The sequence below is a fragment of the Micromys minutus genome, assembly GCF_963924665.1.
Source record: "Micromys minutus genome assembly, chromosome: 11".
Lineage (NCBI taxonomy): Eukaryota > Metazoa > Chordata > Mammalia > Rodentia > Muridae > Micromys > Micromys minutus.
In genome coordinates, this window is record NC_137980.1 from 53,727,109 (window position 1) to 53,741,542 (window position 14,434).

The 14,434-nt window shown below is 40.4% G+C and overlaps 1 protein-coding gene and 1 pseudogene across 2 annotated transcripts in view; one reads left to right on the plus strand and one right to left on the minus strand.

The window, feature by feature from the left end:
• ASXL1 (ASXL transcriptional regulator 1) overlaps positions 1 to 14,434 on the minus strand; it is a 63,117-nt gene that overhangs the window by 37,693 nt on the left and 10,990 nt on the right. The window lies entirely within an intron of this gene.
• LOC308427073 (large ribosomal subunit protein eL36-like) lies at positions 2,480 to 2,799 on the plus strand (annotated as a pseudogene). The gene has a single exon. The product of its transcript is annotated as a large ribosomal subunit protein eL36-like (transcript).

Here is a 14,434-nt window from a genome sequence, read left to right on the forward strand (position 1 = left end):
CATGCAATGGCATGGTGGCTTAAAACCATCTGTAATCAAAAGATTATAAACACATAACTCCATTTATAGATTTTTGAAAAAGCAGCAGTGCATGGGCAAACTATGAACTGGTAGTTGCTATAAGCTGGAATGAAAGTGACAAGAACTGCTCTATAGACTTAACGTTTGTGACAGCATAAGACTCTACACTCAATAGAGTGAACTTTACTACAATAATCTAATGGGGGAAGACAAGCACGCAGCACCAATACTTATTACAGCAACTCTATGCAACCTTTTAGCAGCACACATTTAAACTATACTAAACTACAAAGATAATCAAATGAATAATAATGAAAAAACTCAGATCTGAATACCTACACACTAAAAACATCAATATAAGAATGGAAGGAGAACCAGCGATTTCAAATCCACAGTACTCAAGCTGCAGAGCAAGAGGCAGTTTGACCCACTGCTAGAGAGAGAGTACGTCATACAGCTAGCTGCTTTGGAAACCAGGCTGGACTACTTAGCCTTCACAGTCAACAACAGTAGTGACCACTTGGTCTCACTCTGGAAACACATCCATCCAATACACACCTGTACAGAGAGACATGCACTCAGTGCACAGTGCCAAAACCACAACTATAAACAGCCAGATACAAGTGCACAACAGGCCAACCATGAGTGACACAAGACAGTATATACACTATAAAGTATTAAGTATTCCAGTTACACTCATCAACACAGATCAAGCACAGAAATGACAAAAACAAGTCAGAAAAGAAACCAAAGACAAAAGCAAGGAACCCCGAAGAACACACTTGGGCTTATGCATCAATAATGTGCAAATGTGAGTGGACCTATCAATAAAAACAAAGGGAACTTAGTTGGCAGAGGGCTTGCCTACCTGCCTACAGTGTATTAAGTCCTGGGTTCAATTCTTATCCCACATCTCTAATCTCACAAACAGGATGGCCAGGACAAGGTCATCCTTAGCCGCACAGAAGTATCAAGGCCAGCCTGAGATACATGAGACCAGGTCTTGTTATAAAAGAAATCTCAAGTTATGTTCTGAATCAGGGAGGGAAAGGAGTGGATTCTGAGGAATCAGTGCTTGGGATAGCTGTCAGGCAAGCAGAATTGGAGACTCTAAGGTGTTTCCCCATCTGCTATTTCTTTCAAAAGACACAAGCTTTGTATATACTTTTAAGTTACATATTTTGCAAGAAGAGTAAAAGTAACATTCTCACAATCAATAAAACCACACAGTGTACTACTATTGTTCATGGTGGTTCCTACCTCTAATCCCAACAGTGAACACTGAGCTAGGAGGGTATGTGTTCAAAGCCAGCCTGGGCTATGATATACTGCAAGACTCAGCTGTAAACAAAACACCAGGTCCTACAAATACATTCTATAATAAAGATACCACTTTAAAATATCATAAGATATCATAGAGATACCACTGCAGAAAATCAAGAAGGAATACCTTCAAAACTGTATAGATTTTAAAATTAGAATATCATAGATATCTCTATGAGATTTACAAATTTATATATAAAGTTCATAGTAAATTATAAACCTAGTCATAGATTCTTAAAAAGAAAACCATATTAAGCAAAAATGCTTCAGCATCCAGTTATTAACAAATTAAAGAAAACAAATTGTGATTAATTTACTCACAAATAATCCCCGAGTGTCTACTTTTTCCCTGGGGTCTAGAAGGATACAACAGACAAAATTACAAATCCTTCCCTGTGGTGGTTTGAGTTAAAATGGCCCCTGTAGGCTCATGTATTTGAATGTTGTCACCAGGAACAGTTTGAAAGGATTAGAAGAACTAGGAAATACAGCCTTGTTGAAGTAGGTTGAGACTTGTTGGAGAAACCGTGACACTAGTGGGCAGACTTTGAGAGACAAGGTTTTACTATTTGTTCTGACTATCCTAGAACTTACTATGTAGACCACGCTAGCTTCCAACTCCCAGAGATCCAACCCTGCCTCCTGAATGCATCACTGAGCCTGACCCAAGCTTTGAAGTTTCAAAAGCCCATGCCAAGTTGTCTCTCTGCCTATGGATCAAGATGTAAAGCTCTCAGGTACTGCTCAAGTGCCTGCCACCATGTTCCCTACCATAATGATAATGAACTAAACCTCTGAAACTGTAAGCAACTCCCCAATTAGTTTTTTCTCTTACAAGATTTGTCTTGGTCTCTTCACTGCAACAGAATAGTGCCTAAGACAAGGAGATCTATGCACAACACACAGTCAAATTGTGATGAATACCTAAGGGGGAAAATGCAGGCAGGATATTTGGTAGATATCCCTGGGGAGGCAAAATGGGGGAAGAGGGACAAGGAGAAGAGGAAGGAGAGGAAACTAAAGTCAGGGTGTAATATGAAAAATAAATAAGATAAAGTATGTAGGCAAGAACAGAGGACTAGGCTTCCTGTCCCAGCCGCCATTGGAGAGCAGCAGCCATGGCCCTGTGTTACTTATGGCCGTGGGCCTCAATAAGGATGACAGGTGACAAAGAACGTCAGCAAGTGGAGACACAGTCGGATATGTTCTTGTGGGACATGACTTTGGGAGGTGTGCGGCTTCACTCCCTACGAGTGGCATGCGATGGAGTTGCTCAAAGTGTCGAAGGACAAGCGCACACTTAAGTTCATCAAGAGGGTGGGCACACATATCTGTGCCAAGAGAATGCAGGAGGAGCTGAGCAACGTGCTGGCGGCCATGAGGAAGGCGGCGGCCAAGAGGATTGATGAACCCTTGGCCCCAATAAAAGATTGTTCCTACCAAATAAATAAATAAGTAACAAAAAAGAGAGGACTAGGAGTACTATGGATATGTGATCAGCACAGTGTTATAAAAGTTAAAATGTAAAAGGATGGTGTTTGAGATGAAAGAGCAGAGAAAGAGGCCCTGAGAAGGAAAATGCCAGCATGTTCAAGGATCGCCAAGAAGCTCAGGGCACAGGGAGCAGTGAGCCAGGGAGCTGATGTCATTAGGGCACTGCAAGCCACATTAGGGAATCTAACCTTTATTATGAATGAAGACAGAAAACAGGACGCGGAGGGTTTGAGTAGAGGAATGGTGTAATCTGACCAACAATGCCATAAAATCTATTTTGATTTTAGGTTTAGACCTGGCTCAAAACAACAAAAAAATTTTCCCTATAGAGATGCATCAATACAAGAAACTAAACAACAAAAACCAAAGCAGTTCTTATCTCAAAGAGAAGAAGACAGTTCATTCTTGAGGTACGTATGAATGACTATCCCTGAAACAAAGATCCAAGTTTCTCTGGAGAACATGTTCCATTGAAAAAATAGTTACACATTAAGACTGTATTAGCAATGTAGCTTTATGAGCCATAAACCAAGGCATTAACCAAAACCAAGGTAGGTACCACACAGATAGACAGGTTATAGCAAACAGGGAAACCCGGTTAAGGATTCAATGTTATCTGATGGAGTCCTAGCTTTTGGACCGAAAGAACCTAGTAGTCTTGATAATACAACTTTTAAAAGTTTAAACCAGTGGTTATCAGTCTTCCTAATACTTTGATCTTTTACACAGGAGCAGCTGATCACTGGCTTACAAAGGGACTACTAAGTAGTCCAAGACATATATTACTCTGGTCTTAGCAACATTTCAATTGTCCACAATCACAGAATTCAACTATTTGGCCTTATAGGTGTCTTAGTGTTCTATGGCTGTAAGGAGACACCATGACCAAGGCAAAAGGCAACTCTTATACATTTCAGAGGGCTAGTCCATGGTCATCAATCAGTCAGGAGACACTCAGGCTGGTGTGGGAGCAGTAGCTGAGTTTTACATCCTGACCTACAGGGAGCAGGAAGCAAGAGAGGCTGGGCTTTGTGGAGGCCTTTTAAACCTTAAAGCTGACCTCCCCCCACCCCAGTGGTACATATTGTCCAAGAAGGGTCTCACCTTGTAGTCCTTGCCAAACATTCCACTCCCTGGTGACTAAGCACTCCAACATTTGAGTCTATGGGGACCATTACCAGGGTCATGGCAGCTGGAATGCTAAAATGCTATGTCTTCTGAAGGTAGATACGGCAAGAATTGCTGATTACATGGGCAAGCAGTAAAGAGTTACTCCAAAGCAAGGTTTCTATCTGAGCAACTTCAAAGATGGGGCTCTAGAGTTCCATGCCTTTTGCATGCACTATTCTGTGTGCTCCTATTTTAAAAAGGGAGGGGAAAGACACTTCTCTCCTTACCCTTTCTCTTTGACTATCTGCTATGAACTGCACAAAAGGAAACACTTAGACATTAGAGGAAAGAGTGCAACCCCACAGCTCCACAGAGGGAGAATCTGTGCGTCACTTTAGGTCTCAAATCCTCAGTCAGTTTCATAACTGTCCACTTAAAAGATGAAATTCCATTACTGTAGAGTCAAGACAGGGGTGGAAACAGCTGTGAGAAAAGTAACCATGGCATTAGTTTTGTACATGTTAATTCTGAGATGCCATCACATGTGCAATCAGATACAGAATATAGACCTGAATATACAGAGAATATACAGGAGACTCCCACTCTAGCACCGCATATCGAGGTAGAAACTACTTCTCTGCTTCTGCAAGAGACAGTGAGATTTAAAAAATCACAAAGCAATGAATTCTCCACCAAAGCGTCAACCGAGAGCCACTGACATCTGAGTGAGACTATCACATCAAAGAAAGAGTGCAAGGTAAGAAGAGGTGTGAGCTGTAACAGAGGAGTAATTAAAACTACTGTATTATCAAACCTTTCGGATGCAACCTACCTACCAGAAAAACACCATAAATTAATCTCCCACACAAGAGAATGCTTAGCCCAACAGCAAAGGAGGAGAAAAAAATACACAGCAATGTATATAATCACACACACACACACACACACACATACACACACACACACACACACACACACACACACACACACACACACACTCGATTCTAAAAGCTTTGTTGGAGAATAAAAGGTAAGGGAAGAAGAGAAAAACATAAAACATCAGGAATGAACATGACATTTTTCTTTTGAGGTTAAAAAGGGTGCATACAGTGGATATTTAAGTACAACATTTCACGAAGACTCTGTTGGACATTCCCTGCTAGAGTTTCCCATTTTGACACTAAAAATTTATATCCTGAATCAATTAGAACTTATTGTACTATTAATTGGGGTTGGTGTTGAACAACTAAACTATACTTACTCCCAGCACTTGAGGGGCTAAGACAGAAGGACTAAAAGTTTGGGGCCAGTCTTACAGTGAGCACCAGGCTATCCTAGGCTGCACACTGGGACCCTGTCTCAAAAAGCAAACACTCCTCCTGAAACAGGTTTCTTACTCTTTTTTTTTTTTTCTCTGTGGCTCTGGAAATCATACTCTGGGTTTTGTTTTAGCCAAGTTTTCTACCAATGGGCTACATTCTCAGCCCCCAAAGCAAGGAAGAGACAACCAATCTCCTTCATGTATTTTTCACTACATCTATCCTACAGTTTTTCTTTTAAGGAAGGGTCTTACCTCAACTTCCTCACAGTAACCAAGTACAGTTTTGAACTTCTGATTCCCCTGCTTCCACTTCCTGAGTGTTGGGGTTTTCAAGTGTGTTCCACCACATCCAGCTCAACAGATAAACTTTTACTGTATTAACTGTATTAACTATAAGATACAGCCAAAAGCAAAATAATACAGCATCTGTGCATCTAAGACATAATCAGAAGATTTATCAGGTACTCAAATTACACACATACACACACACACACACACACACACACACACACGGGGTGGGGAGGGGGGATGGAGGGAATTGTATTCTTTAAGTGTTAAGACCAGGGGACTGAAAGAAATGACTCGGAGGTTAAGACCACTTGTTGCTCTTGCACAGGAGCAGCGTTAATGTCCAGTTACAGGGAATGTGATGCCCACTTCTGGTCTCCAAGGGTTTCATGCACATAAGTGGTGCACACATGTACATTCAGATATAAGATTTATATGTAAAATGAGCTTAGATCCTGGAAGAGAAGTCCATTTTAGATAGAAGCCAGATAATCGGGCAAAATGAAGAGTAAAATAGAAAAGCCAAAACTCTAAGTTTGAGACATCATCCAGAGAACTGAGAGAAAGCCAGGGGATGTTGAGTGGGGTTTGAATCTTTATCAATGCCATAGGAACCATTGACAGGTGTCAAACAAAACCACTTCATGATAACAAGGTGTGTTTTGACCATCATGTGGATTACAAAGGTGCAAAGCACTTGTTTCTCAAAGAGTAAAGTGAAAGCAGTACCCCAGACAGGAGCTACTTGAGTCTTTAGTATGTGATGATGAGTTTTAGTTTTTGGAGAGCTTTGTTAGTTGTTGGTTGTTTTTTGAGAGAAGAATTTTACTATGTAGCTCTAGCAGGCCTTGAATTCACTATGCACACTAGGTTGGTATTGAATGTAAAGATTCTCCTGCCTCTACCTCTGATTAAAGGTATATAACCCAACTAACCACCATACCTTAGTTCTCTCGTACCAATTTTCATCATTGTGACACTTTTTAAAAAAGGATTTATTATGTATGTATGTATGTATGTATGTATGTATGTATGTATGTATGTATGAGTACACTGTAGTTGTCTTCAGACAAACCAAAAGAGGGCATCAGATCTCATTACAGATGATTGTGAGCCACCATGTGGTTGCCGGAAATTGAACTTAGGACCTCTGGAAGAGCAGTCGGTGCTCTTAACCGCTGAGCCACCTCTCCAGCCCACTGTCACAGTTTCTGACACAAACAACTTAAGGAAAAAATTTGGCTCAAGTTTCAGAGGGCTCAATGCATGGTTACATGGCCCATGCATTTGGGCAGAGCAGTAAAGTACCGAGAGCATGTGGTGAGAAAGCTGTTCACTTGATGTCAGAAGCTGAAAGAAACACAGAAGAGGCCAGGGCAAGATACAGCCCCACAAAGGAGTCATCCATTAACTGGTTTTCCCCAATTACTTTCCTATGTCTACTACTGACTATACCCTCATAATGTCACCATATTATGAATACACCAAATGATCAATTTAGTCAAGATCTTATGATCTAACTACCTTCAGAAATTCCGTAACAGACACCTCCCCCAAGTGTCCTCTACTGAAATATTTCCTCAACATTTCTCAAAGCTATCAAATTGGCAACTGTGACTGTTAAAACAAAACCTGTGACTGTGGCACTCAAAGCTTCTCAGATTGGCTGTTCAATCTGACTACTTGTGTGTCAAAAGAACCACTCTGAAGAACATGGCACGTATCTGGAATATGGCTGACATTCAAACACCAGTCACTAGTCTTCCTTCCAGAGTTAGCTAAGTAAGAAGCAGCAATTTTCTCAGAACAAACAAATCCTTCTATCTACTATCTGATTTGAAGAGGCATTGAATCTAGTTTCTATGCTGGCTGACCTCAGGAGAAATTCAAACCTTTTTCCAAACACAATCTTAAGGAATATTATACAGAATCTTTCTCCCAGAACCTGGTGCTTTAAAAAAATAATCACAACAGAACTATAATCTCCCATTTTTTACAAATAAGCATCACTTTAGCAGCCTGGACATCACCAATTCATTTCTACCTCAAGCTACCACAAAAATCAACTCTGTGTTTTCCTAACCGCTACCTTTATCATCTCATGTTCCAACAAACCTCAGTTCTTATCTGGGTTGAGGGTGTAATTCAGTACACAGAGTGCTTGCTTGGCATGAATGGGGTCCTGGGTTCTACCCCGAGAACAGCAGAAAAGATGGCGGGTATGTCTGTAGTCTCAGCACTCTAGAGGTGGAAGCAGAAACCAGCCCACACTACACTGGACTCAATGTAAAAATTTAAGATTAAAAAAAGAAAAAGAAAAAAAAAAAAAGGAAGAAAAGGTGCCCAGTGAGATGGTTCAGCAGCTAAAGGCACCTGCCACCCAGCCTGACAACACGAAGACTCCCAGAATTCCCAAATGCCACCTACACAGTGCCCTGTGGCATACACACTCCTACATACATGCACCAATAAGTAAATAAATAAATGTTATGCAGATAGGTAGGTAAGGTAGTGGTAGACACAGGCACTGCAGTGATCGCCTAGTCATTAAAGAGCTCAAACTATTCTTGCAGAGGACCCAACTGAGTTCCCAGCACCCACACTAATAATTAGCTCACAACCACTTGTAAATCTATTTTCACAGAATCACAACTCTGGCCTCATGGCACCTGAACTCGTGAGGCATATGCAGACACACACATGCAGAATTAAAATATAACAAAATTTTAGATTTAAAACAAGCAGTTCATCTCTTAGACATAAAACAGATTCTGAGCAAGGCTCTGAAAACAGTCAACTTCACTCTTGCTACTACAGTAGGCTAGAAATCTACACAATTATACATACCCCTTTCAGACAGGTATAGTCAAGTACTCAAATTTTTTACCAACTGAGGAGAGGTCAAAATCTCCTTTAAGACTAATGGTTTCTTCAGCTAACCACAGCAAATGGTACCAATCTAAATAGAGTTGTTACAGCAGAGTATTGTGACAATCTGTCAGTAGGGCCACTCTGATATTGGAATACTTGGCCCACAGTTGGTAGACCTATTTGGCAAGAATTAGGAGGAGAATCATTGGGGGGGAGGTTTCAAAAGATTGATATCATTACCAGAATGTCTGTCTCCCCTAGTGAATAAAGGTGTGAGCTTTAGCTACTGCTCCAACACCATGCCTGCCTGACTGCCTGCAGCAGTGCTCACTACCAATGATGATCATATGCCCCAACCTTCTGTAACTGAAAGTCCCAAATAGTTTTTCTTTTACAAGTTGTTTTGGTCGTGGTCTTATCATAGCAATAGAAAAATAACTAAGATACCAACTGCCTAGGTTTGCTCCCCAGAACCCACTTAAAAGTAGAGAGAGAGAAAAACAACTTCACATAATTGTACCCCCCCATAATAATAAAAGTAATAGCAGAAACAACTGAGGGCTGGAGAGATGGCTCAGTGGTTAAGACACTGACTGCTCTTCCAGAGGTCCTGAGTTCAAATCCCAGCAACCACATGGTGGCTCAAAACCATCTGTAATGGGATCCGATGCCCTCTTCTGGTGTGTCTGAAGACAGCTACAGTGTACTCATACATAAGATGAATAGTTTATAAAAAATTAAAATAAAAACTGAAAGAAAAACTCAGTAGCCAATAATGCAAACAAACCACAAAGAACAGGAAAGAAAATGCCCATAGCTTATTTTCCATACAGAAAGCTGCGATAATGGTAGTTGTCAGCCTTATTGATGTTTAACCCAGAAAGCACTCAAAAGAGATCTAAGGTTCACAGAAGATGCCTTAGGAGCTTAAGCCATTGCTTAAGTGGTGATGATAGAAACCACAGAGAAGACTTCAGTCCCTTGGTACTGTTTCAATCACAGCAACTAAAATCTCCATTTATATACCCATTTTATGACACAAAAGGGCTTTCTGTATTTTTGTGCTATGAATTTGAATTCTGCAGTGTTACAGTGAAAGTGCTTGGCTAAAACCCTGACCCTGATGGACTTTTCATCCAACCCTCTAGCTTTGTTTGTGAGACATGGTCTTGAGAGCCTCAAGCCTTATGTAGCCAAGGATGACCTTGAACTCCCGATCCTGCCACCTCTACTCTCTCAGTCTAAGATTACAAGGCATCACGGTGTATCCTGTTTCCAGGGCTTCAACACTGCCACACACTAACCACTCTTCTAACATAAATAAAAGCAAACAGTAAAAAAGTCAGTAAAATTTAAAGACAATCTAAAAATTCAAACCAACCAGGCATAACAAAAGTTCTCATCACAGGACCCGAAAATTGTTAAGATAATGTTACCACACCCAAGTCAGCTGATGTGTGCAAATCTTAGGTTATTTTTTTCTTCCTGTTCAGAAAGCTAATGTCTAAGAATATTTTTTCTTACCTAATTGGAGCAGTTCTACCTAAAGCTACAAAAGAATCTCGACATTAGAAATCAATCTTGAGGGGCTGGAAAGATGGCTCAGTGGTTAAGAGCACTGACTGCTCTTCCAGAGGTCCTGAGTTCAATTCCCACCAACCACATGGTGGCTCACAACCATCTGTAATGAGATCCAATGCCCTCTTCTGGTGTGTCTGAAGACAGCAACAGTGTACTTACATATAATAAATGAAAAAAATCAAAAAAAAAAAAAAAAAAAAAAAAAGAAAGAAAAAGAAATTAATCTTGAAGCTGGAGAGATGGCTCAGCAGTGACAAGCACTTACTGATCTTAGAGACGACTCCAGTTCAATTCCCAGCACTTACATGCTAACCTCCTAAATCTGTCACTCTAGTTCTAAGAGATCCAATGTCCTCTTCTGGCCTCTGCAACAGTAGGTATGCACATGACACAGATATGCATGCATACAAAGCACTATACATATCAAGTAAAATAAATAAAATAAATAAATTGTCGTCAGAGCCAAGGAAATGGCTCAGTAGTTAAGAGCACGACTTGCTTTCACAGAGGACCCAACTATGGTTCTCAGGGATTAGATGGCAGCTAGCTTACAACCACTGTACCTCTAGCTCTTGGGAATCCTGTCCTGTTCTAACTCCTGTAAGCTAAGTATATGAGTAGTGTTCTTATATACATATAGGCAAATATTAACACAACAAAAACCAAAGCCTAAAGAAAGAAAAGTCTGCAGGGCTGTTTTGGCTCTCAGCACTCAGGTGGCAGGAGCAGATCTCTTTGTACTCCTGTCTACAGAGTGAGTTTCAGAATAGCCACGACTACACCCAATAAACCCTGTCTGAAAGAAAGAAAGAAAGAAAGAAAGAAAGAAAGAAAGAAAGAAAGAAAGAAAGAAAGAAAATCTTTGCATCTTAAATAAAATTGACATTTTGAGAAATAAACTCAAAAGTTATTTCAAAAGACAAAGTGGCCAAAGGCTGCAAGGCTGCAAAACTGAAGAAAAACGTTCTTTTAAACGAGCATAATGAGACCTGGATTCTAGTCCCCAACTCAGCTGTACGGATTGTCACAGAGATGAATATAGATCCAGCATTATACCTGCCGGGAGCTCCATTTTCAATCTGTAAAGTGAAAATAGACTGAATGACTTGACATTTCTTCCTACATTAAGAACTTTAAGCATTAAAAAGAATGCCTTCTTTTCCCTCTAAGAGTTACAGAACTACAAAGGATATTGTCTGTTGATGTATTTTTAAATGAATTTTTATGCCCTTCAACAATCAAAATGATTACAGTTCAAACAAAGGAGCAATATTATTTTTAAAAATACTTAAAATGTTTACGCTCTTTATTATTGTACTTTAAAAAAATCTGTATGTATTGGGGGAGAGGGTGTGTGTGTGTATGTCACACCTATGGAGCACCACTGTGGAGGTGAGAGGACAACCTGCAGGAAACCAGCTCTCTCCTTCCACCATGGTGATAAGGAAAGGTGGCAAGCATCCTCTACTTGCTAAGCTGGCTTAATAGTACATCTTCCTTTAGCAATTAAAACAAACCAGATGTGGCCACAGCCTGAGAAAGAAAAACTGACTTCTAATGTCAGCAGATTCTTAAAACAGATTTTGGTAGAACTGCTCCTAAGAGGGTAAGAAAAAAAAAAAAGAATTCTTAAGATATTAATTTGCTGAACAGAAAAAGAACATGAACAAACATGCTGTGTATCAGAAAAGGGTGGGAGAAAAGATGTGAACTAGTTCAAGACTGTACTAACACCATCTTCTCTTCCTTCAGTTAAGACACCATCAGATCACACATCAAGCAGCCAGATGTGACCAGTTTTTAAGGCAGTAGCACTGGCAAATGTAAAGCCAGGTTTGAGGTGGTTGAGAAGCAAACTTAAGGCATAGCTATCTAAAGGACAGTTAGTAACCAAGCAGAAGTGCTAGGAGAACAGGCCAGGGTAGAGAGCCAACTAGGAGCCTTGTCATCTACTCTGCATTTTAAAAGAGGCCACTGCTTGCCATGTATCTACTAAAACTCAAAATGGACTCTGATTCTGCCTTTCAAATGTCAGTCGTTATGAAAAATCCTGTCTAAAATCCAGACTTACTCATATTCACTCTTTCCTTTGTATTTATAGCTGCTAATCTGGAGCTGGTTTACGTGCATTCCGACTGTAGTTAGAACACTGTAAGAATGCAACAATTAAGCCAGCACTTAGGAGGCAGAGGCAGGCAGATTCCTGAATCCCAGGCCAGCCTAATCTAGACAGTTTGAGGGCCACCAGGGACACAAAGAGAAACACTGTCTCAAAAAAAAAAAAAAAAAAAAAAAAAAAACAAATCAAAAACAACAAAATCCCAAACCCAAAAAGAATGCAACAATCATCTCTTTCCTCTAATGAAAACTGCAAGGGGATTCACTTACCACCTCAGACATATTCTACAATCAACTGCATCTCCATCCTAAACTGCTCATTGTTATGCTTGTATACAACGATACACTTGTGTTCAGGTGTGCCCTCGGAAGGGCCAAAGAACAACCTCACCTGTTCTGCTTTATAACCTTCCATGCCATTCTCTTAAGATCCAGTTTCTCACCATCTCGTAGCAACAAGCCCCAGCCAACTTCCTGTCTAATCCAACAAAGTGTTAGGGTTACAGGCAGGCATTCAAGTCATGTCTTGTTTTTTTTTTTTTAATATTCATTTATTTTATGTATATGAGTATACTGTCATTCTCTTCAGACACACCTGAAGAGGGCATCAGATCCCATTACAGATGGTTGTGAGCCACCATGTGGTTCCTGGAAATTGAACTCAGGACCTCTGGAAGAGCAATCAGTGTTCTTAACTGCTTAGCTATCTCTTTGGCAACTCCCACCCTTTTAAACTTATTCTTTGTGAATTTCGAATCATGTACCCCAATCCCGCTCATCTATTGTCTCTTTATACCCATCTTCTGCCCTTGCAATGGCCCCCAAAGAAAACAAAAATAAAAAACAAAATAAAAAGCATCTCATGGAAGCTACAATGTGTTACACAATATATCCTCTGGTCCACACATCTTTACTTGTGATGTTCAATACAATGAGTCATTGGCCTGGTTCAAGGCCTCTGGTCCCTCACCAGGACTCCTCTAGGATATCTTGTTACTGCCTTTGCCCTGTGTGAGATCTTGCAGCTTTGGTTTTGCAGGACCAACCCCCTCACAAGTTCCAACAGTTGACAGATGGGGTAGATATAGGGATGGGCCAACTAAAAGCTCCAGATCTAGGCCTGGGTGGTAGCTGCTTTGGTCAGCCCACCAGCTCTCCTGTACCTCATGCCACCATCCACCAGGGCCAGCTCTTCTGCTTTGCCCATACAAGGGGCAGGGCCATCCACTAGGACCAGCTTCTATGAACTCCGGGTCAGCTCTCCCTGCCACAGGCAGCAAGGAGTCATGCATCTCTCCTATAGCCCACACCTCCACATGCATGTCTAGCTTTTTACCTGAGTGTTGGGGATTTGAACTCCAGAGCTCATGATTACACAACTGCTTCTACTTATTGAGCTATCTCCCCAAATTTCCAAAAAGGTGCTTTTTAAAATGTAAGGCTGAATAAGTATAGTACTCTTTCTTTTAATATTTTATTATTATTTTTTTCATTTTATGTATGCTTTCCCTGTATGTATGTGTGCACAGCACATACATGCTTGGTAACCACGGAGGTCAGAAAAAGGTACTACAACACCTGGAACTAGGTCTGAGGGACCATATAGGTGCTGAGAATCAAGCGCTGGTTCTCTGCAAGAGCCACTGTTCTTAGCCACTGAAGCCATCCCTCCAGCCCTTCTTTCTTACCAAGGTGCTTTTCCATATTTGCAACATTGTAAAGCCAGGCATGGTGAGAACCTCATGTAATCCCATTACTTGTATGACAAAGGCAGAAGGATCACATGTTTCAGGCTAGTTTGAGCAATCAAATGAGTTCAAGGCCAGAATAGACTACAAGGGGTCTCTAAAACAAGAATACTCTATGAAATAGAAGACAAAGCATTAAAAAAAACTGCTATACATTAAAACTTTTTAGAAAAGGTGGGGGGACATGGGGAGGCAGCTGTTTTTCTGATACCATAGTAGAGCTGTTTTGACAGAGCCACTAGGTCAACAAAGTCTCAATTATTTATATCAGCCCTTCAGTTTTCAGACTGTGAGCTAAATGACAGCCAACTATATCAGAAATTGTAGAAAATAATTATTCATTTCAGCAAATAAGGTTTACTATGAACTCCTCCTCCTTTGTAATTAGTGTTATTTAGTATATGCTGATACTCACGTACCTGTTACTTTTCATTAGTTGTACTGTAGTTTATCCTTGACAATATTATTACAAACAAAATCCTTACTAAGGCACATTTGTAATTATCACCACATATACTTACCTTTCAATTGCATATAATATACTAAGGTATAGACAAGC